This window comes from Oryx dammah, unplaced genomic scaffold (genome assembly GCF_014754425.2).
Source record: "Oryx dammah isolate SB20612 unplaced genomic scaffold, SCBI_Odam_1.1 HiC_scaffold_18, whole genome shotgun sequence".
NCBI classification, from domain to species: domain Eukaryota; kingdom Metazoa; phylum Chordata; class Mammalia; order Artiodactyla; family Bovidae; genus Oryx; species Oryx dammah.
In genome coordinates this window covers 29,417,225-29,440,577 of record NW_024070202.1, presented here as the reverse complement: position 1 = coordinate 29,440,577, position 23,353 = coordinate 29,417,225, and the positions used below count along the sequence as shown (strand labels likewise).

The window sequence follows — 23,353 nt, the reverse complement described above, 5'->3', positions numbered from 1 at the left end:
GTTCTCATTCATCTGCTGCACAAGGTAATGAGGCATCTCTGCCCTGAATCACTGAAAGAGAATCTGGTGTGGCAGGTTGCACAGCTGAATGAGAATTTGTTTGCATAAAGTCTTTTTAGTTCATTCCAACAGTGAGGGCACCTTCTTGTTGGCAAACATCAAACCTTTTTTTTGTTTCCTTTTATAGAAATAATTTCATATTTACAAATTGTTCTTAAATATACCCACCCAATACATACATGTTTACTTTTTGCTTTGCTTTTTTTTTTTTCCCACATTCCCAGAGCAAAGCTGCACCCTCTTCTCCCGGTTTCAGGTGAGAAATTTGAATTGTGGGTATTGTAGTCCTTCTCCCTTTTAGGGTTTCCGGTTGAGCAGCCTGGAGTCATACCACAAGGACTCCCAGGTGGCTAAGTATTAGTCCAGGCGCCACATACAGAGCAAGGCACGTTTGTAAGGAGTCCTTGGTTTGGGGTAGAAAGACTTCCATTCACTCTACCAAATAATGTTCCTGAACTGAAGAGACTGGGGTTCATTTCTTCAATTGTAAGTGCTGCTTTTAAAAATTAATTATTTTCACTATTGATATACGGTGCAAATAGGAAATTGTGTCATTTCCAGAACAATTGAATAAAGTAAATATTTCTTCCTTCCCAAGGCCTCCTTGGGAAAGAAAAAGAGAAGGTAATTGACACTCTGTGGGTTTGTGGGACACGGTTTAGAATAAATTTTAACACATAAATACCTGAGACATGGCATAGGATGAAATAATTTATGAAAAGAACAATAAAACATGCTACATTCAAAGTCAGGTATAAACAACAACAACAATAGAACCCCACTTTGACTTACTTCAGATATGTGGATGGTTGAAATCCTTTGAAACTTTTAAATATTTCAAAAGGCAACAGCTGTGTTGAAAAGACTGTGGCTGTTAAAGTCAGATAAAGTTAGATTCAGTGCCCCAACTTCTTCTTAGATGTGTGAAGTTTGGCACAATTTTTCACCTTGTGGAGCCCCCATTTCCACACTTGTAAGGTGAGTGTAAAACCTACCTCACTAGATTAATAGTATAAATGAGTGTTGTGCATTATGCTGAATAGAGGCCTAGACAATAGCTACTGGAGGGTGGACTTTCTTCATAATGAAGTTTCAATTCAGCTTCAAAAACAGATTAAAGGGATAATTTATTGTAGGACTCCACTTATATGAGGTATTAAGAGTAGTCAAATTCATAGAAACAGAAAGTAGAATTGTGGTTGCCAGGGGTTAGGGAGAGGGTGAAATAGGAAATATTTAGTAGGTAACGAGTTTCAGTTTTGCAATTTGAAAATGTTCTAAAGATTGATTGCACAATAATGTAAATATACTTAACAGTACCATGATTTACACTTACAAATGGTTAGGATGGTAAATTTTACATCATGTGTTTTTACCACAATTAAAAAAAAAACAGATCAAGGAGTGCGTAGTGAGAATTCTGGTGCCTCTTATTTATGAAAGTATCTCTGACTCCTTAAAACATGTCTAAATCCATTTTCAGTGGGTCTAATTTTAGAGTTGATATTGGATCACCTGTGTTAATCTCCATTTTTTTGCATAATAATAATTAGCAGAGAGGATAATGCAATTTTGCTGTATTCTTAAAGTCATCACTATTTTTGTGGAGATCCTTTTATATCCTCCATAACTTAATTATGTGATTAATTCATAATAGTGAGATTTCATCATTACTGTACAGGATATAGGAATTGTGAAGTCATAGTTTGGTTACAACTTACTTGAAAACTTTAGAAACAGCTTAAATGTTTTATTTATTTTGGTGTTCTCACCTTCCCTGGAGCTAATTTATAAACAGATAATTTTATGTGTCTGTCTTAGAGATAATAAAGACTATTAAAACAGGATCTATTAAACACCATCCTGTCTTAAAATGTGTTAGCTAATTTGGAGGACAAAAGACAATTTGAAATTAAGTTGATTTTAAATTTAATAACATACAGTGAAAGCATGTCATTGTTGAATTTTTGGAAAATCTTCTCTTGAAAGACTACACCAATGCCTAGCTGTCTATTGAAACTATGTGTCTTCTATGGTATTTGGTGATAACTGAGAAAGCAATGGCATCCCACTCTAGCACTCTTGCCTGGAAAATCCCATGGGTGGAGGAGCCTGGTAGGCTGCAGTCCATGGGGTCTCGAAGAGTCGGACACGACTGAGCGACTTCACTTTCACTTTTCACTTTCATGCACTGGAGAAGGAAATGGCAACCCACTCCAGTGTTCTTGCCTGGAGAATCCCAGGGATGGGGGAGCCTGGTGGTTTGCCGTCTATGGGGTCTCACAGAGTTGGACACGACTGAAGCGACTTAGCAGCAGCAGAAGGTATTTGTGACAAGTGTGTAAAGTTTTGCATGGGGTATATCATTTAAATGTAAACTCTCTCAGGAACTATGTCAGGAAGTCCAGGGTAGGATTAAAGTGAAAACAAAGGAGAAGGAAAGCTGCAGAATCCGTTGATAAATATAGTATACTATCTAAAAGGGCACTACTTTTGCTGTTGAATGTCATCTATAGTCTACTCTCTCTAGGACATGCCATTTATTCACTTAACAATTACTTCTCACAGTCCTACAATGTCCTTCCCCTGGGCTGGGCTTTGGGGTTAGAGTAACTGAGGCACAGCCCTTGAGGGGATCCTATTCTATTAGAGGAGGTATGTACTTATAAATAGCTACAGGCAGAAAGTGCTAATTTGTGTCTCTTAAGTCATTCCTGGCCTCACTGTTGGTTCATTCCTACTGCTTAGCATATATGGTGCTTAGGATCATGAGATTAAAGAAGTTTTCATAAATCTTTGCTTGAACTGTAATAATTAGAGGACAGAAAAAAATAAATTTGGAAACTTGAACGTGAGTTGGTCAAAAACAAAGTGGAATGACTTCCCTGAACATGGAAGAAATACATACCCAGAATTTCAGAGGAAGGGGAGTTCATAGTGTCTGGAATAAATAACAGGTGCTGGGAATGAAAATGGAAGAGGGGGATGGGAACTCAGTAGCAAAACAACAACAATAATAATTTAATAATAGTAATAAATGATAACAGTCAAAATGCTTTTGAGTTTTTAAGCTTGGGCCTGAGAGAATAACAGTAATACTGAAGCAAAAGAGAGGGGAGCTAGTTCTTGTGGGGGAAATGTGCTTCAGGCAATTTGAAATCGGAGCTGAGCTGATCTTTCAGTGGAAAGGGAAACTGCGTTGTTAACCACTTGGAACTGGAATTCTGGAAAGCCATCAGAACTGGCCAGAAAAATAGAGACAGCAAGCAAGCACCTCTTTCAGTAAAATGAAACTTAGTTCTGTACTTCCTCCTACCTCACTCAGAGGCATGCTGAAGAAAGAGACTCTCCAGGTATCTAGGGATGGAGAGGGGAAAAAGAAGACTGGATTGACTGCTTCCACAACTTTATTATGTCTTAGGGTTTCTCTCTTGATTACTATAGTCACCACCTTGCTCAGCGATGATGCTTCTTTGTAGGAGCCTTCCTGGGAAAAAAACAGAAACATCATCTCTAGCCAGGAGACTGACCACTAGGTTTACTTTCCAGGAATGGTAGAGGGGAGTTTTTGTGTCTTCTGTTTCCATTGGGAAGAGCATTTAATTTGGAAGTTTTCCTAAAAGATACAATACATAGTAGATTTCCATTTAAAGATAGATATCATAAAGCCTTGCACACTCACCTTCCAGCCTAGCAAAAAAAATTTAGAAATTAAAAAATTCAAGTGTTCTACCTGGTTCTGTTTCTCCCTTTGCTACCTTAGCAGTCACTGCTTTTCGGTCTTTGTAGATTTTCTCTCTATTGTATGCTTTTATTCTTTTGTCTACCTTTATTTTTATATTTTACTATTTCTACTGCCATTGAACATATCCATAAATATTATATAAGCTTTTTTTAAAGTTGAAAGAGTTTATATAAAGCCTAGAGTATACAGTGTTCAAGTGCAGCTTGCTCTGTTCTTTTAACCTTGTACTTTTCAGGATAATCCGTATTGATTTTTGTAGCACAACTTATTAGTTTTCATAGCAGCATGGTATTTTGCTATCATAAGTAGAATTATAAATAATATTCTTATACATGCCAGTTGTATACAAATATAAGGTTTATTTTAGTAAATATTTCATAGATTTGCTGAACCATAGTCATGTATATCTTCAAATTTATGAGATACTGATGAATTGCCTTCTAAAATATTTATCCCATATTTTGTTCATACACAATGAAGGAGAATTCCTGTTTCTCCCTAATCTCAAGACACTTATTTATCTTAAATGCTCTAAATAAATAATCTCTCCAGATGTAACTGAAAACCAGATATTTGTGGCATCTTGGAGACTCAGATATGTTTGTAGCATTGTAATCTCTAAAATATAGTGCAAAATTTGATCTTAAATCAACTTCCTTGTTTCTCAACCTGTGGTGTGAGAGAGCAACTGAATTTTCTATTTAATAGACATTGTTGTTGCTCAGTCACTAAGTCGTGCCTGACTCTTTGTTACTCCATGCACAGCGGGCTTCCCTGGCCTTCACTATCTCCCACAATTTGCTCAAATTCATGTCCATTGAATCAGTGATGCCAGCTAACCATCTCTTCCTCTGCCACCCCCTTTTCCTTGTGCCTTCAATCTTTACCAGCATCAGGGTCTTTTCCAATGAGTCAGTTCTTTGAAACAGGTGGGCAAAGTATTGAAGTTCCAGCTTCAGCATCTGTTCTTCCAATGAATATTCGGGGTTGAATTCCTTTAGGATTGACTGGTTTGATCTCCTTGCCTTCCAAGGGACTCTCAAGAGTCTTCTCTAGCACCACAATTTGAAAGCATCAGTTCTTTGGTGCTCAGCCTTTTTTATGGTCCACCTCTCACATCTGTATATGACTATTGGACCTTTGTCGGCCAAGTGATGTATCTGCTTTTTAATACTCTGTCTAGGTTTGTCATAACTTTCCTTCCAAGGAGCAAGTCTTAATTTCATGGCTGCAGTCACTGTTCACAGTGATTTTCAAGCCCAAGAAAATTAAATCTGCCACTGTTTCCACTTTTTCCCCATCTATTTGCAGTGAAGATGGGACCAGATGCCATCATCTTCATTTTTTGAATGTTGAGTTTTAAGCCAGCCTTTTCACTTTTGTATTAATAATAATAACAATACCATGTACCAAATACTGTATTAAGTCCCTTAAGTAAAATATATGACTTAATTAATTTGAGGGTTAAGATAAAGATATTCTGCCAGTTTTAGAGGTAAAGAAACTGATTCACAGAAATACCATGTCAGTAGTAAGAGGTTGTAGAATTTGTATCTACTCAGACTATTCCAGCTAAGACAAGTGATAAAAGGTAGGTAGGAACAGACTGGATAAAGAGACATCAAAGTATCATAGTCCTAAACTTCCAAAACTTTAAAATCTAGCCACTATTTAATAAGATAAAAAGAGCATAATGAAGTGATGAGAAGTGTCAAATAAGTCTATATTTGTATGGAGAGAATTTAATTTTGCCTAGGAAACCTGGAAAGGATTCTCATAAATGATCAAACTTTACTGAGCCTTGGAAATTAGAGAAAGGAAGTTAAAGAGGCAAAAACAAAGGGAGTAGCTACTTATAAAATATAAGGAAATGGAAAGTACAAAATATATTTGGTAAAGTTAATTTATCCAGCCATTGACTCAACAAATAATTTCTGAACGTCTGTTGTGTGTTAGGCACTGACCTAAACTGTGGGACACAGCAGTGAAAAAAAGACCCCATCTCTCCCCATAGGTAAGTGTGGTTGGTGATGTAGTATTTGGGGAATTGGGGGCAAAAGATGAAGGAAATAAGATTGGAAAGATAGATTGCCTATAATTATGAAGCATTTTCAAATATCAGCCTAAGAATTGTGCACTTTATTCTGAAGGCAGTGAGGAATCAGTGTGAGTCACTGTGGGGTGAGTGGCATTATTCATTTATTTACTCATTAAACATTAATTCAGCAGGCTTCCCAGGTGGCTCTAGTGGTAAAACCCCGCCTGCCAGTGCAGGAGACATAAGGGACAGGGTTCAGTCCCTGGGTCGGGAAGCTCCCCTGGAGGAGGGCATGGCAACCGCTCCAGTATTTTTGCCTGAAGAATCCCATGAACAGAGGAGTCTGGCAGGTGACAGTCTATAGCATCTTACAGAGTTGGACATGACTGAAGCGACTGAGCACACAAGCATTAATTCCACCTGAGCTTTACTTAGTCCTGGGGATACAAAGATTGAGGGAGTGATAAGCATGTGTATACACTTGATAATGCCATGTAAGAAATAAGGTGGGGGTTGCAAAGCATAGGAAAGCCTAACAGAGGCTGGAGTGTGGGTGAGAAGAGGGGGACTAGGGTTGGAGATAGTAGCCAGTTTTGACCTTATCAAAATTTATCAGAGTAAAACTTTAGGTGTGTTTCCCTTCCAATTTTTTAATGTTCAAAAGAAAATAAATTTTATTAACTGACATATCATTTCATGTATCAAACTTTTTAATTTTCTGAAACTTTCTCCTCAATACCTATACAGAAATATAATTCTCAATCCTCAAACTAGAGTGCTAGGAGAAGCCCTTTATCCTTTGCTACTTGAAAAATAGCAAGTCTCAAGCAAAGTGAACAATCTCTGCTTACTAAACCATTCTCTTTTTGGATGGTTTTAATAAACTAAAAATTCAATAAAAACATTGCTTGTTTTTGAATATCAATAATTGAACATTGTTTTCTAGTTGTAAAGGTTAATTCCTCAGTATTTACATGTAGATTGCAAGCATACAGTATGGATGTATTTTTATATTCTGCCTGTAATCCAGCCTATTTTTCTGTATTATCATGTGCAAAAAAAAAAAAAAGTATGTTATAGCTCACCTATTTATGGAAAAATATAGACTCATTTATTCAGTCCATGGTGTTTCATTCAAGTTTCTAAATCTTATTTATAAATGACTTGGTCAGTTATTTGGAAAGGGCATTTTACTTGGATATAGACACAACTGTGTCAGAATGTCAGGGCTGAAAAAAGATGTTGGAGACTTTGTGCCAAATAGAAAAACTTTAAAAAATTAAGCAATGAATAGAGGCCTTACTGTGTATGTAAATATATTTACAAAGACATTAAAGAAAAAATGTAAAGTAATTCTTGCCACAATAAGAAAATGCAAATAATATGTTAGCATATAGAACGTGAAGTAAGCTGAAACTCTAGGTTTCAGATTTTTAATCTGCAAATTCTCTCTTCATAAGTACAACATGACAGCTTTCAGTTTTTTCCAACTCTTTCCAGTAAGAAACACTGTAAACATATGGAATGTCTAGTGCCTTTCCTTTTTTTACTTAATATATTTCAGTGATTGACCCATATCATTGCATATGAGAAGACCACATTATTTTTTCCCACAATGGCTATGGATATGCCAAAGATTTTTATTGGTCTCATATTGTTGATTTTTATGTAATTTCTAGATTTTGGCTACAATTAACAGAGCAAGAGTGGTCAAGGAGGTTAAATTGGAAAATTTGGCCAAGATTCTAAGATAACTGTTTTCTAACTAAAATCCCAAGTTGGGAATATCTTCACAAATATTGACTCCTCACCCACCTCCAGGTTATAAGGAAAAATAAAGGGAGAATAAAACACAGAGGATTTTATAAGAATGATTTTTGCAGCACTAACCCAGTGTGGAGTGGTAGAAGTGAGGGATGGTCTTTTTTGTCTCAAACTTAGAGGAAGTGGCTTTGCTATATACTCCTGGAAAGCTTAATGTGTTTTCCTCTAGAAAACCAGAGCTGAGGGGGACATCACTAACAGAAGAATTAGATGCATTGCTCAGTTCACAGCTGATAACAGTCTTAAGCTTCTGAGGATTCCTCAAAGCTCACTCATGTACATGTGCACACACCCCCATACACAGTGTCAGTAATAAACACGGCAGAGCCAAAGCCAACTTTCAGTCACACTAATAGAGTAAAAATGTTCTGTTTTATTTCTCCTTTTTCTTCCCTACTCTCCAATTTTGGAGGCTACAGTAACGGGAGGTTGCAAGTTGGGTGACAGAGGAAGTGAGGTAGAAAAAGAGAAGGTGTGCACAGCACTCCCTCCCCAGAGGCCTGTAGACTTGTAGGGCACGAGAGCAGGGAGTTTGGTCTTACACCAAAATGTTGGTATGCTGATGGAAATATTGGATGGGGCATTCTAATTCATGAATCAAAACTGTATTTTGCAACTTTAAATAACCACAGAGTAACCAAAAGATACATGGGGCCAACTGGGGAATTTTCATCAGTGGTATTGGGAAAAACTCCCCCCAGTGAATACATTTTTAAAAGGAAAGTGGTGGACAAAAATACAATTACATTCTGATTCATCTCACAAATTGTTTCAAATGGTTACATGTATATCTTTGCCTGTATGTAAGGGAAACTCTCATTCTTAAACAAAGACAATATACCTATGAATTTCCAGAACAGAGTAATTAATTTGCAGTAAGAATAACTGAAACTAAAACTACTATAGACTGAGTATAGAGAGTATTTCTAGAAGATCTTGAGAGTCCCTTGGACTGCAAGGAGATCCAACCAGTCCATCCTAAAGGAGATCAGTCCTGGGTGTTCATTGGAAGGACTGATGTTGAAGCTGAAACTCCAGTACTTTGGCCACCTCATGTGAAGAGTTGACTCATTGGAAAAGACCCTGATGCCAAGAAGGATTGGGGGCAGGAGGAGAAGGGGATGACAGAAGATGAGATGACTGGATGACATCACCGACTCTATGGACATGGGTTTGGGTGAATTCTGGGAGTTGGTGATGGACAGGAAGGCCTGGCTTGCTGCGATTCATGGGGTCACGGAGAGTCAGACACAACTGAGCGACTGAAATGAACTGAAATGAATTCAGTATGGTAATGTCTCTTTTAAAATTTAAATTAATTAAACTAATTAAAATTTAGGTTAATTAAAATTAGCAAAAATGAAAAATTTAGTTTCTCATTTGCATTAGCCTTATTTCAAATGTTCAGTAGCTACAACTATTGATTATGTGATTTAACAGAGCAGATATAGAATATTCCCCAAATCACAGAATTTTTGGTCCCTATCACAGACATTAAACCGTTTAATTCTCACAAAACATAGGGGGGAAGATACAGTTATTGTTCCCACTTAATAAATATGAAAATCTAGAATCAAAGAGGTTTAGAATCTTGAAGTTCTTCGATTCCAGGTCCCCTGATCTTTCCTCTAAACCACACTGGTTGACCCTCAAGGCAAGAAGATAAAAAAGTCAGTTTCACTCTACTTTCAGAATGCAGTGGGGGATATCCTAAAATCTAGAAATCCCTAAGGGAAGGAAGATTTGCTCATCTAAGTGTTACTGGATTGGTGGGGAACAAGTCTTATTTCTAGTTTCTCAGTCAGTTCAGTTAAGTCGCTCAATCGTGCCAGACTCTGCGAACCTATGGACTGCAGCACACCCTGTCCGTCACCAACTCCCGGAGTTTACTCAAACTTGTGTCCACTGAGTCAATGATGTCATCCAGCCACCTCATCCTCTGTTATCCCTTTCTCCTCCTGCCTTCATCTTTCCCAGCATCAGGGTCTTTTCCAATGAGTCAGTTCTTTGCATCAGGTGGCCAAAGTATTGGAGTTTCAGCTTTAGCATCAGTGCTTCCAATGAATATTTAGGACTGATTTCCTTAAGGATGGACTGGTTGGATCTCCTTGCAGTCCAAGGGACTCTCAAGAGTCTTCTCCAACACCACAGTTCAAAAGCATCAATTCTGCATTCAGTTTTCTTTATAGTCCAACTCTCACATCCATACATGACTACTGGAAAAACCATAGCCTTGACTAGAGGAACTTTGTTGGCAAAGTAATGTATCTGCTTTTCAATATGCTGTCTAGGTTGGTCACAGCTTTCCTTCCAAGGAGCAAGCATCCTTTAATTTCATGACTTCAGTCACCATCTGCAGTTATTTTGGAGCCCCATAAAATAAAGTTGCTTACTGTTTCCATTGTTTTCCCCATCTCTTTGCCATGAAGTGAAGGGGCCGGATGCCATGATCTTCATTTTCTAAATGTTGAGTTTTAAGCCAACTTTTTCACTCTCCTCTTTCACTTTCATCAAGAGACTTTTTAGTTCTTCTTTACTTTCTGCCATAAGGGTAGTGTCACCTGCATATCTGAGGTTATTGATATTTCTCCTGGCAATCTTGATTCCAGCTTGTGCTTCATCCAGCCCAGCATTTCTCATGATGTACTCTGCATATAAGTTAAATAAGCAGGGTGACAATATACAGCCTTGATGTATGCCCTTCTTGATTTGGAACCAGTCTGTTGTTTCATGTACAGTTCTAACTGTTGCTTCCTGACCTGCATACAGATTTCTCAGGAGGCACATCAGGCAGTCTGGTATTCCCATTACTTTAAGAATTTTCCACAGTTTATTGTGATCCACACAGTCAAAGGCTTTGGCATAGTCAATAAAGCAGAAGTAGATGTTTTTATGGAACTCTTGCTTTTTCAATGATCCAACAGATGCTGGCAATTTGATCTCTGGTTCCTCTGCCTTTTCTAAATCCAGCTTGAACATCTGGAAGATCACAGTTCATGTATTGCTGAAGTCTGGCTTGGAGAATTTTGAGCATTACTTTGCTAGCATGTAAGATGATTGCAATTGTGTGGTAGTTTTAGGATTCTTTGGCGTTACCTTTCTTAGGGATTAGAATGAAAACTGGCCTTTACTAGTCCTGTGGCCACTGCTGAGTTTTTCAAATTTGCTGGCATTTCTAGTTTCTAATACAGCCTGTTCTACAATCTATAAAATCTATTCATATAGATGTAGATTCAACTAAAAGAATGTTTTAATGAATGGGGAATATTTTAGTAGCAATGTTGTTGTGTTGTGTTAGCTGTTCAGTTGTGTTTGACGTTCAGTCGTGTTTGACTCTTTGCAACCCCATGGACTGTAGTCCACCAGGCTTCTCTGTCCATGGGATTCTCCAGGCAAGAATAGTGGAATGGGTTGCCATTTCCTTCTCCTTTAGCAGCAATAGTGAAGTACTAAATAACTGCACTTAACTAATATTTCCCCTTTGCTTTTGTACGGTTCTCTAAGAAACTTACTCAGTGACTTGGTTATGCATAGATTGTTTTAAGACCAGGTTTACTTTCTATTGTTTTTACAAAATAAGTATACAAAACTCATAATTGTAAAGTAATTAACCTCCAATTAAAATAAATTTATATTAAAAATAGATTTAAAACTGTTGCTTCGCACTAAACATCTAATGGTGTGAGCATGTAACTGTTTTATTGGAGAAAATATGAACTGAGATGGCTCAGCCTTGAGTCCATTTCATAAACATTTCATGATACAATGAGGCTCACATTGTATCACACTATATCTTACGTATCTCCTACTCTTGTATCTCCTGATCCCAGCTATTCCTTTCATCCCTCTCTGTTGTTACTGCTACAGACTGTGTACCCCTTCCTCTGGGTCTAACCTGTTGTGTACAGCTCTTTGCTGTCCCATGGCCTATACAGTCCATGGAATTCTCCAGGCCAGGATACTGGAGTGGGTAGTCTTTCCCTTCTCCAGGGGATCTTCCCAATCCAGGGATTGAACCCAGGTCTCCTATATTGCAGGCAGATTCTTTACCAGCTGAGTCACAAGGGAAGCCCAAACAGCACCAGTTAAGGTCATCTTTATATTTGACTCTTAAATTCAGACGATATAGTGTCACTTCTTTCCTTTTACAATATATGCCTTTAAATAAAGAAACATAAAAACAGAAATTTATCCTGCCAAATAATACCCAGTTATTTGAAGACTTTAAAAAAGAAAGATGAACAACTATCTGGGTTGGTTTAGGGTGACACTTTCCTGGGTACTGAGTAATATGAAAAATACTCAGTAATGGCTATTGGCACAGATGCTGACTTATCAGAATGGATGCTGGTCAGCATATAGTACCTGGTGTTCTCACTAAGTATCCACTCTGCCTAGAAGCATGGATAGTCATGAAAATATTGCCTGGCTTTTATAAACTTCCAATATTAGATAACACTCATGTTTCCAGTCTTGGGTGGCATAGAATATCTTGGGAGCCTAACTATGAGGATATTTCTCTTGATTCAAGCAAAGAGTAAATGAGGTACTGATGGTTGAGAACATTGCTTTGGCTCCCCTTTTATCTAATTACATTGCTTGATCTCTCATGCCTTGAGTTGAGTTTGGCTGTTTACTGAAGTTGAAATTCCCTGTTCTTAAACTATGCTCTCTTGCTTGTTGTGGTTTGATAGCAATTTACTTTCTCTTTTAGGATTTGTTGTTATGATCAGTAAGTTGGTTGAGAATGTTGATACCAGAAGTCTCTCAGTGACCTGTTTTCTTTCGTGGGTGTCATGATTTTCTTCCATATTTATTCTTGTCATTTTGAAATATAACTTAGTAGTGGTTGTTTCTGAGAGAGACAATTTTATGTTTAATTGTAGCTCTCTGTTTCTAGTAATCTTTTAATGAGAGTATGTGTGTGTGAGTAGCATATAGAATGATATAGCCACTTGTTTTTCTTTATTCTCTATCTTGCTAATAATTGTAGAATAATATGGATTTCCAAGTGGTGCAAGTGGTAAAGAATCTCCCAGCCAATGCAGGAGGTGCGAGAGATGCAGGTTTGATTGCTGGTCCAGGAAGATCCTCTGGAGTAGGAAATGGCAACCCACTCCAGTATTATTGCCTGGAAAATTCCATGAAGCGATGAGCCTGGTGGGCTACAGTTCATGGATCCCAGAGAATCAGACATGACTGAGCACATATGCACATAGTTTACTTGGGCTTCTTCCCTAGTGGCTTCCCCAGCGGTAGAGAATTCACATGCGATGCTGGAGATATGGTTTCAATCCCTGAGTCAGGAAGATCCCCTGAAGAAGAAAATGGCAACCCACTCCAGTTTTCTTGCCTGGGAAATTCCATGGACAGAGGAACTTGGCAGGAGTTGCAAAGGAGTTGGACATGACTTAGGCAGTAAACAACAACAGCAATAGTTAAATCACAGTTGCTTTAAAACTGTTCAAAAGACCTTTTTCTTTTATGAAAATATTTTTAATTCACAAATTTCGTATTGATTCATTTTATAGAACATTAATTTTATTCACGTTAAAAGCTAAGCATTTCAATATAAACAAAATTATTTTGAAATAAAATCTATTTTTTTATTAAAACTAGGCGATAAGAATTGCAAGTGGATTCTTATCCCCTCATTCTAATCCTTATTTTAGAGCATGGTTCTGAGTGATTATTTCTTCATGTTTATGCAATGATCTTCACGTTGTTGGAGGGTGTGGTGGGGAGGATAGTGCTAGAGCACAGGTCAAGAGGGTGCCAGAGTGTCCATTGTGCCGGGCAAGGCAGGCCAAGCCCTTTACCTAAACTTCAGTGGTATGTCCTGGGTTGAGCTGCTGCCACATTCTCTGCCATATACTCTCAAGTCCCTTTATGTGTAAATCCCCTTTGCCCTGATAGCTTTGGCTGGGATGGTGCTTTTTTTTTTTTTTAATGTGCCTAAGCAGGAGAAAGTCAGTCTACCAACTCTTTATCTGTGAACCACATTTCCACCTTTGTAGTTAACTATTTTCTCTTCAACTTCCAGCTTCTTTGTGCGTGTATTGTATAAACCACATAATCTGTCTGTGTCTCAATTTCTTATCTGCAAAAGGAGCTTGTACTCTGGCTACTTTTTCTGCTAGGATAGTCCTGAGGATTAATGAACTGACTTTCAAAAGCACAAGTGTCTGAGATGATAGGCCCTCCATAAATTCAAATTACAATTATTACTATCCTCCATTTCACTGCCAGGAGAATAGTAACTCAAATGGGATCTAGTATTTATAAAGGGCTTTGCATTTTTAAAAGTATTTTGTAATCTTTAATAACTTAGAAAAGCCTTTTCCTGTACAGTCTCAGCATCATGCTTCTATTGACAAAGGATTCATATAGATCTTTTTCATGAACTCGTTCATTGTTTTGCTATTCAGATTATTATTTTTCAATCCTATTTTATCTCATCCTTGAAGGATTTGTTCTATATCAAGGCTGCTTGCGGGGTATGGGATTTATTCTTCTAATTGAATTGTTTGGAGAATATAAATATAATTTGACTTATAAATTGGTAACCTTTATAAAAAACATTGCTTCATTAGAATGGAAATGAAGAGATTAAAATTGAGGCTGAGATCTGTACTGAGAACTCCAGAATGGAGGCTTGGACCAGGTTCAGACTTCAGGAGCTTATCAAATCATGATTGAATTATCAGAGGGTGGAGCTTGGACAGAATGTTCACTTGTCCAAATAAGCCTTCAATGTTTACCTTGGGCAGTTGATTTCTTTTCATCCCCTCCGCCCACTAGGAGACCAGCATCCATTAAATTGATTCCTTGGCTGTACAGCTTTGTTCATTGTTTATACCCTGAAACTGTCTGGATACACTTGGCTCTTTATCCCTCTCGATCTCCCATGTTGCCTTTGGATCCAATGCTTAATTCTGGTTCAGAAAAGTCCCTGGGACTTTACCCAGGCACTAGTTTAATTAGTGCCAGGTTTTTTCCATCACTCATGAAAGGGGATCAGGCATTGCTTTGATCTAATATCTTTTTGGCAACAGTTTGCTTCTCTTCCCACCACTCTCCTTCATGCCCCAGGTATCCTGTGTTCTCCAGGACATCCAGATGTATGTAGTCTTCATGAGGTTTCTTTGCTAATACCTAGACTTCAGAACTTCCTCTTCTTTCTTTCTCTACCTGGATGAGTCAGTCTAGTAACTGGAAGGCAATCTGTCTCATGACTTTGGTGTTTCAGGGTTTCATCACTAGAGAGTGCTATTTTCTTCTTATGATCCTTGAAATCATTTATGTTGAAATGGTTTTTATTAAATAAATATTTCTATAAATGAAGTCACATATGTATTCTAGTGGACAAAGGAAGCCTATATATTTTAAGGATGAAAGCAAACAATAAATGATAGCTTTGGAGGCATTTCTCCTAGAAACCAAAATATTAAGTCCACTATTAGCTGATCAAAATTTGTTTTAAACTTTTCTGTTTCAGTTGAAGTTGAGTGTGAAGAATAATGACTTTAACTTCATTTTTCAAATATGGGTTTTTAAAACTTTACAAGATAAAGTTTGTCTGAAATCTTTGTACATCATACAATTACATTCTACTTTCTTAGTTTTTGTCTGGAGGCATTTGTGAAATAAACCATGCTCTCAAGTTTTTTCATTTCTCAGTTTATTGATAGTGGGAACACAAGGACATGTACAGATTTACTAGCAAACAAAAGAGTTTGATATATATTATGTGAAAAATCAGAGTCAGCTCAACATTTTGAAATGTCCAAGAAAGAAAAATAAGTTGTCATTAAGATTCCACACAATCTTTATCTTAGCTCTGCTTATTTAATACACACACAAAAAAATGCAGAGCCACCTGAGTTTTACTCAAGGTCAAAAAATTTACATCTGTTAGTTTCACATAGGAAATAGGCAAGGCGCAGAACCAACTGAAAGCAAACCTGAAAAGAAGAGATTGCCTCTCTTCCCCGGGAGCGCCTGGGAGAAGCAAAAAAGAAAATAATGATTGCTGTCTTGTTACGAAAACCTTAGACTCTCTTTAATTTTTAACAAAATTAAAAATTATTCAATCCTTTTCAAATACCACAATTTTAATGCAAAGCTCATATTGGGATTAAACTTTCTGTTTTGACAAATATAAACATCTGGCATTCATGGAACCTGAGAACTGATGTGGACCTTACCACCACCTCTGTAAGTGTTTTTAGATAAACAACAACAGTTTCCATATTTATAAAAGACGACAACTGAATTTGATTGGTACTTTTCAGATATATATCGTGGGAACTAGAAGTTCTACACAGTGATTTCAGAGCTCCCACTGCAGTGAAAGTGGTGGCTAGCAAGGTGAGGGTTGTGGGCTATTCTCCCCTTATCTGTCAACCAGATGAGTTTGTCTTTTATTACTTTCCAAAACTTATTTCTTTAAGTTTTGCACAATATTTCATTTTCAGGAATTGTTCCTCTATGCATGAGAGAATTATGTTTGAAAACATTCAGTTATTGCTAAGGTCCTTTCATTTCTAAAGATATATTTTCTATATATGTATACCAACATACATTGTTATATATTTATACATTACCTTTCCCCAATGTGATTTAAAGTACCAAATCACAAAGTACACATACATAATAAAATTGAAAACCATTAACAATGGAAGTTAAGCCTCATAAAATAATGGCAAGGTATAGTAGGTTGGGTAGAGAGATTAATTATATTAAACAAAAATATCAGGGATATGAGAATCTCTTTTAATGTATAAAATCTTAGTCTAATCTTCCCTAGCTAAGGTAAAACCCAAAGCATGAGGCAATACTAATCTGTTTTTTTTTTAAATATTTATTTTTAATTGGAGGATAATTGCTTTATAATGTTGTGTTGGTTTCTGCCATATATCAACATAAATCAGCCATAGGTATACATATGTCCCCTCCCTCCCACTTCCACCCCATCTCACCCCTCTAGGTGTCATAGGGCACCAGGTTGAGCTCTCTGTGTTATACAGAACTTCCCATTAGCTATCTATTTTACATGTGGTAATGTATATATTTCACTGCTGCTCTCTTCATTCATCCAACCCTCTCTTTCCCCCACTGGGTCCATAAGTCTGTTCTCTATGTCTAAATCTCTATTTCTGCCCTGCAAATAGGTTGATCAGTACCATTTTCCTAGATTCCATATATATGCATTAATATACAATATTTGTTTTTCTCTTTCTGATTTCACTCTGTATAACAGGCTCTAGATTTACGAGGTAGATGAAACTAGTCTTTTAATAAGAGAAAAGATTAAAATTCAGAGGAAGAAACTTTTTCTATCCCCCACATTGGAGAATAATTTGTCATACATGGCTTTATATGAAACATAATGGGCAAGTTTCCTGATTACAGTTTTACAGAAATATAGGGAAATTACATGTATGGTCATATCTTATCTTTACCAGGAGTAAAAACCAAGGAAGTAGTGCTAAGCTGTCCCTCTGTAAAGACCATTTTGATAACAGGCTGGAATAATATGCTTTACTTTTAAAGCTGCCCACTTATTGGAATTGATTTAGGGATAAGGCTAGAATTGGGGTGCTGTGAATGGTTCATATACCCTCTTCTAAGATTGGCATGGCTTTTAATAGAATCTATGTGATGGGCAATTTTAAATTCACATTGTGGAACATATCTAAAAGGCAAATTTTCTTTGTTGTTTGTGAATACAGCAAAATGATGTTTTGTGTGGAAATAAAATTCCTGACATGGTCTTGTTTTCTTAGTTTTCTGTTGGACCTCAGCCAGTAGAGCCCAGAGGTTGAGCTGGCTTTCAGCCAGCAAATGAGTGATTCAGGTGTGAGCTTTTAAGGGTACAGTAAAAGGAATGAGGCCTACCAAGAGGCTCTTTATTCCTCTGCCATGGGACCAGATTAAAATGCTTCCCCTTGCATTTATCTCTAAGGAAAACTAAAAAGAAAGAACACAGAAGGGGGCATCACTTGGGTTGTACTATTTTCTAAGTTTGGAGAAGAGAAAAAACGTTGGGTTCCTTGCCTCTGCCACCACTGTCAGAACCTGGCTTCCTTTTCAGTTCTATCACCAAAAATTTTATCATCTAAAATTCTATGATCATAACCATAGATAAAATCCCTCAGAGCACCATGACTTCCTAAGTTCCCTGATTTTAAAATGGATTCCATGTCATTTGTGAACAGTCAGGTGATGGTGACGAGATGAAATCTTGATGGTCGCATCATGAAGATCCTCTCATTTTACATATGGAGACATGAGACTCTCAGCAAGCGATGAGTCACTGCAGGTCACATAACCAGCTGGTCACAAACCCCAAACTAGCCTCCAGGTCTCACTCTTTCTATTTACCACTCCTCAGGGTCCAAAGAAATGATTGTGTTACAATAGGCAATGTTTTATTTAAATATATCTACTTGAAACTGTGTTTGTGAGTATGTATTTGTGTGTGCAGACACATCCCTATTATGTAAAGATGATAGATACAGGGATGGAGAACAGTGTTGGCCTTTTGATTTCTGGCTCCTGATGGTTTTACTTTGCTGTTCATGAGACAAAAAGGGAATAGAAAGAAGTCAAACTTCCCCAAGAGTCTGAGTTTACCTTCTTAATGACATGTTTATTTTTCCACGTCACATTTTGCAAAGAAGTGAGAAGTGGGCCTCCGCAACCTGGCCTGCTTTCCCTAGTTTTTGACATTACAGTAACTTCCTTAGTTTAGCTGCGTCTTTTACAAGATAGCTCATAAAACCTCAGAAGCTGATTTCTTAGAGAACTTGCACCAGTGACTGTAAGGGGATGCAACGTAGAAGAGAAATGGCAATAAAAAAAGTTGAGGACAAAGTTGCACCTTATAGCCATCACCTTGCTGTAACTGTTTTTTTCATTTCTCCAAATTTCTTTTCAGTTTTTATTTGTAGTATGTACATTTTTATACTTTCAATCATAGTTTATATAAACTTTCAAGATTAGCCTTTTCACTTAGACATACTATTTCTCATGTTAGAGGTTCTGCAACTATTTTGCTAAAAGAGGACATTATGCTCTAAGTTCATAGCTTATAATATACTTAATTATTCATCTATTAAAGAACATTGGGGTCATTTTCAGTTTATTTTTCTATTACATATAATGCTATGATTGAGAATTTTATAAACATAGCTATCCCTCTTACTTTTGAATTACTTTCTTAGGGAAAATACAAATTATTTAGAAGGATTAAAATAATTATTTTAATTCCCCAAGGTGGGCCTCCCAGGTGGTGCTAGTGATAAAGAATTCTCCTGTCAATGCAGGAGACATAAGAGATGTGGGTTCAAATCCCTGGGTTGGGATGATCCCCTGGAGGAGGGCATGGCAACCCACTCCAGTATTCTTGCTGGAGAATTCCATGGACAGAGAAGCCTGGTGGACTACAGACCAGAGGGTCACAAAGAGTAGGATGTGACTGAAGCAACTCACCATGCACACACATGCACATTTCCCAAGGACAGACTCTGTTTTGTGAGGCATGAAATTTATGTAACTTGGGGAAAGGGGATCTTTGAGAAAAAGAATATAAAACCACAAATATCAATTGTTAGGATTCCTCTCAGTGCCATGAAGGCTCATCACAGTGAGGAGCCATAAGCTCAACTTGTAACAGCCTCAAATTGTCAAAATGGTAAATGCTCAAATACTGTAATAATTGCAATTTCATCAGTAAGATATGAAATACTTCATCTCTGAAACCTCATGAGTACTGTGACTTAATTACTTCAGTACTATAATAACATGGCTACATTTAACATGGATAATTTGCTTTAGTGTACTTGTTTTACTTACTAAAAAGATCTTGTTTCATCGCCTCTTGCTATATAGCAAACTACCTCAAACTTTGGCCTTCATTATATGGATTGTGGCTCTAAGTTTGCAGGTGGACTGGTCTAGAGGGCTCATGATGGCTTCATATTCTCACCTGGTATTTTGCAAATGTGACCAGAAGTTGGGACTCAGCTGGGCTTGTTGATCAGAGTACCTTTATGTAGGCTATCCAGCATGATGGCCTCAGAGCAGTCAGATTTATGACGTGGCAGCTGACTTCACTCAGAGCAAATTTTCAAAGAGAATTGGACAGAGCTGCCAAGGCTTTCTATGATGGAGATTTGGAAATCTCAAAACATTGCTTTTCCCACACTCTATTAGTCAAGCAAATCTCTAAGGCCCATTTGGATTCAAGTGGAATTTCAGTGAGAGGATAATTACAATTGAACTGGAAATCATTTTTAATCTACCACAGGGTAATACATTTTTCTTGCTTGTGTACTTCTTGTATAAACTACCTGTTAAATAGCATCATATATTGTCAACATAATTATGAAGGTTTAAATAAAATATTAAATGACTTTATGATAGTAAGGAAAGAGAAATTTTGTAACCTGCATAAATCTATTAAATGTGCCTTTAATAGAGTTGAAAAGTCAGAATTACTTCAATAGCCAGCTTGAATAAGGTCACTAGTTTATGGTTATATGTTATATATTGTATATATTATATCCTTGTCTTCCATTTCTTTCTTTTGTATTTATTTATTTTATTCCCTTAGTAAGATGATAAAGATGAGATGCCAAATTGTCATTAGCAAATTTAGGTATAGTCATGTCAAATAAATAGGGCTTCCCAAGTGGCTCAGTGCTAAAGAATCCACCTGCTAAGCATGAGTCATGGGTTCGATCCCTGGGTCAGGAAGATCCTTTAGAGAAAGAAATGGAAACCCACTCCAATATTCGTGCCTGAGAAGTTCCATGGACAGCGAGCCTGGCAGACTAGAGTCCATGGGGTCACAAAGAGTCAGATACAATTTGCAAGTACACAGCAGCAGCGGCATGTTAAATAAATACTACAGGAAAATTAGCATAGAAGAAAAGACATGTGAGCCCTTTGCCTGTTTGCCCTTAGCCTCCATTTCTGTCCTTCTCTGCTCCTCTGTGTATTGTAGGTTTGTGATACCCCACAGATTGCCTTTCTAGGTTTTTATTGACAGCAGGATTCTATTTAGGTCTTGCCAATGGGAGGTCCTGCCAAGAGATTGAGAAATGAAGGAGGGGGAAAGTGACTCACTTCCTGATTTCAGCTCCTTGGCCTCCATCTGCAGCAGCAAAAAGTTATGAACTCTAAGCATCCTCTGACCATTTCAATAACACAATACAGAATTCTTCCCTAATTCACACACCTGCCTTTTGGTGTACTCCTTGGCTATACCAACACCAGAACCTGTAGTAGAGATTTTCAGTAACCTTGGCTCCAGTTGAGTGGTACCTCTTCAGCAGTTGAGCACCAGTTATACAAGGCCCAGTTATATTTCCAGCCACCCAGCTCTCTCCAGCACCTTATTCATGTTTCCAGGGTTTCTTAAAGGACCACAAAAATGCCCTAGCAAGTGGGCAACTGGATTCTACAATCTCATCCTCCCTTTTGTTTCCTTGGCCTGGGAATAATGGCTCCTTCCTGCAGGTGTCAATATCTAGGTTAGTTCACACTCTGAATTTTTACTCTCTCAGACGTCTATGCTTGAAAGATCTCATATGGTTTCTTTTTTTTTTTTTTTTTACTGGACCCTGAGTGATACAGTAGGTGCTGTGTTACTGCTAGTCATTTGCAGATGTGGATAACATGTCTACTAAGGGAGAATATTCAGATCACAGCAGCTGGTTCAAGAGAAAGGTGAGCAAGCCATTCATAAAATATTGGTGCTTTGTTATCTGAGTTTTTAATACCACCCTTATGGGCTTTGTGTCACAGTACCAGTTGTGTTTTGCAGGAAAATACTGTCTTTTCACAAAACAAAAAGTAAACATTATTGGGGGTAGTACTCATTTTTCTTGTCATTGTCAAATTGAATTTTGTAACAGCATAAGTCACAGGAATAGGTACAGTGATTATTCTGTCATTGACAGTTCATAGGAAGCCTCTCAAAAATGAAAGAGTGGGTTATTATAGGGAGAAAAAAAAGCTTGCATTGAAAATCTTTCAATTTTTATTGGTTTGACAAAAACTAACAGATTTTGGCTTTGTTGCTGTTTTGAAGCCATGAACTGTTCCAGATTTTTCATGTTTAGAATTATCTGTGGAGGCTGTGGGAATGGAAAAAGGCACTGCCAATTCCTTTTTGAAAAAAAGGGGGTGTTTATTTATTATGCCTTGACTCTTAAATTCATTTGTTAGTTCTGAAAAATTTGTATTGAGAAAAAAATTTTCTTTAATATCAAGATCCAGCAACAATTTATTAGTTAATGTATGGCCTTAATTATTATACAAATATTAAATAATAAAGTGGTAGAATAAAAATGTTTCAAAAAAGAAAGGCAAGCAGAAAACTGCTCACAATTAAGCATTTAATTTAGCACGCATGTAATTATCTTTAATATTCAGAAGACAAAAATGATATTGTATACATATATTTGGACAAGCATATAAAATAGTCCTGATTTATTTATTAACACCTTAAGCCTGGTATTATGGTTATTATACAGTGGAAGTGACAAATAGATTCAAGGAATTAGATCTGATAGAGTGCCTGAAGAACTATGGATGGAGATTCATGATATTGTACAGGAGGCAGTGATCAAGACAATTCCTAAGAAAAAACATGCAAAAAGCAAAATAGTTGTCTGACGAGGCCTTACAAATAGCTGTGAAAAGAAGGGAAGCTAAAGGCAAAGGAGAAAATGAAAGATATACCTATTTGAGTGCTGAGTTCCAAAGAATAGCAAGGAGAGATAAGAAAGCCTTCCTCAGTGATCAGAGCAAAGAAATAGAGGAAAACAATAGAATGGGAAAGACTAGAGACCTCGTCAAGAAAATTAGAGATACCAAGGGAACATTTCATGCAAAGATGAGCACAATAAGCAACAGAAATGGTAAGGACCTAACAGAAGCTGAAGATATTAAGATGAGGTGGCAAGAATACACAGAAGAACTATACAAAAAAGATCTTCATGACCCAGATAACTACAATGGTGTGATCACCCACTTAGAGCCAGACATCCTGGAATGCGAAGTCAAATGGGCCTTAGGAAGCATTACTACGAACAAAGTTAGTGGAGGTGATGGAATTCCAGGTGAGCTATTTCAAATCCTAAAAGATGATGCTGTTAAAGTGCTGCACCCACTATGCCAGCAAATCTGGAAAACTCAGCAGTGGCCACAGGACTGGAAAAGGTCAGTTTTCATTCCAGTCCCTAAGAAAGGCAATGCCAAAGAATGCTCAAACTACCGCACAATTGTACTCATCTCTAGCAAACTGTATGCTCAACTGTATTCTAGCAAACTAATGCTCAAAATTCTCTAACCAGGCTTCAACAGTATGTGAACCGTGAACTTCCAGATGTTCAAACTGGATTTATAAATGGCAGAGGAACCAGAGATCAAATTGCCAACTTCTGCTGGCTTATCAAAAAAGCAAGAGGATTCCATAAAAACATCTACTTTTGCTTTATTGACTACGTCAAAGCCTTTGACTGTGTGGATCACACAAACTGGAAAATTCTTAAAGAGATGGGAATACCAAACCATCTAACCTGCCTCCTGAGAAATCTGAATGCAGGTAAAGAAGCAACAGTTAGAACTGGACATGGAACAACAGACTGGTTCCAAATCAGGAAAGGAGCACG

The 23,353-nt window shown here is 37.3% G+C and overlaps 1 protein-coding gene across 2 annotated transcripts in view; it reads left to right on the top strand.

The window, feature by feature from the left end:
• The first annotated feature begins 406 nt into the window (after positions 1–406).
• MACC1 (MET transcriptional regulator MACC1) overlaps positions 407–23,353 on the top strand; it is an 82,500-nt gene continuing 59,553 nt past the window's right edge. Inside the window, exon 1 of one of the 2 annotated variants that reach the window (XM_040260631.1) lies at positions 407–546. The gene's annotated coding sequence lies outside the window, so the exon portion shown is untranslated. Of the gene's footprint in view, positions 547–20,526; positions 21,405–23,353 lie in introns of those variants that run through there. The other variant, XM_040260630.1, reaches the window with a different exon arrangement.